This window comes from Amblyomma americanum, chromosome 2, assembly GCF_052857255.1.
Source record: "Amblyomma americanum isolate KBUSLIRL-KWMA chromosome 2, ASM5285725v1, whole genome shotgun sequence".
NCBI lineage: Eukaryota > Metazoa > Arthropoda > Arachnida > Ixodida > Ixodidae > Amblyomma > Amblyomma americanum.
Window position 1 is genome coordinate 58737726 of NC_135498.1, and position 1657 is coordinate 58739382.

At 42.6% G+C, this 1657-nt stretch overlaps 1 non-coding gene across 1 annotated transcript; it reads right to left on the reverse strand.

The window, feature by feature from the left end:
- Window positions 1-402: 402 nt before the first annotated feature.
- Window positions 403-476, reverse strand: TRNAC-GCA (transfer RNA cysteine (anticodon GCA)). The gene has a single exon. It is a non-coding gene; the product is annotated as a tRNA-Cys (tRNA).
- Between the last annotated feature and the right edge of the window lie 1181 nt (window positions 477-1657).

A 1657-nucleotide genomic window follows, 5' to 3' on the forward strand; every position in this document is an offset into this window, starting at 1 on the left:
TTGCTCACCAGTATTGCGCTTGCAGAGTGAGAGAACTTACTGGTACCTGTAATTTCGCTCACACGCCCATACAAGAAAGGAGTATTTTTATTTACGTTTCCTTAGAAATGTTATATCAGATGTAGTGGATACGTTCAGAAATTAAGCTGGAAATGTATATCGTCCATTCATACACATTTGCAGAACCAAAAGCCATGGAACCTAGACTTGCAACAATGTAGTCTTTAAGGGGTAAGGAAAGATGGTTTAGGTTTATTAGGGTTTAACGTCCCAAAGCGACTCAGACTATGAGAGACGCCGTAGTGAAGGGCTCCAGAAATTTCGACCACCTGGGGTTCTTTTATCTGCACTGACATCGCACAGCACACGGGCCTCTATAATTTCGCCTCCATCAAAATTCGACCGCCGCGGCCGGGATCGAACCGGCGCCTTTCCGGTCTGCAGCCGAGCGCCATAACCACTCAGCCACCGCGGCGGCTAGAGAAGGAAAGAAAAAGAAAGATTTGGCCTGATAGAAACATTCAGCTAATCTCAGGCACAAGCTCACTGCATTCTAACCAGTTTCAACTGCTCGTGTTTGTTTGCTTGGGAACACATTTTACTTGGCGCGATACACTCTCCCAGAGCACTCTTTATTAGGAACGAAAACCAGCCGCAGTACTCTCATGACAAAGTCACTGATGAGATTATGGAGGTGTTTTTCTGAAGAAGAAATGCTAGCAAACTATACACTCTGTGAATTTCAATCATTTGCTGAGTGCTCCGTTCACGCTGAGTGCTCTGTTTTTCCTTTATACAACTGGTTTTGCTTTCAATTGACCTTTTGTCAATGAATATCATTCGCTAAAGTACAGCAATGCGTTTAGATCTCTTCACTCACTCTAACTGTCAAAAAAAACAGCTTGCCGCGCTTTATTCCCCGAGCTTTATTCTAATGAGGTGAACTCGCTTTGTTTACAGTAAAAATACCTTGTAAGCGTTTGCCGGGGTAAGATAGCATAATGCGTGAATTTTTTTGCGCTTTCTTTCGTCCTTCACTCTATGTGCTCATTCTATTCGCTTTCAAATTAAATCTGGTAGAATTGGCTGGAAGTGAGGACGAAAATTTGTAAAGTCGATCTCACGATATTTGATATGAGGGTTTTCAGGGCAAAGCCTTGCGACGTGAAAGCATTGGCCATATGTATTCTATTTTTAGTCGCCATAGCCAAATTATGAAATAAGTTACCGGCGCAAAGGAAATAGTATGTATTCTGAATGGTGCATATCACACTCTCTTTTGCCTTTCCTTCAGCGAAAACTGCTAACAAGTGCATGAAAGTGTTCGTGGACGTGGCAGACGCAGGTGCGTTTTTCTCCAGTTACGGGGTAGAGTTTGTAGCGGAGAAGTCGAAGATAAGCACTACACTGACCTTATATGTCAAACGCAAAAATAATATGTTTAAATTTTTACGTGACTGCACGTGGGAGAACAGGCAGTGCATGGGAAGGATGGAATTCCTTAAATTGGAAACAAAATTGCTGCCTGTTGCGCTAGGTATCATGTCCGATGAAGACCGCTTTGAAGACCCTTAAGAGCTATGAAGACCGCGAAAAGAACAAACATATCATGAATAAAGAGTTAACAGCAGTCAATAAACAACCGACTCTCATAATG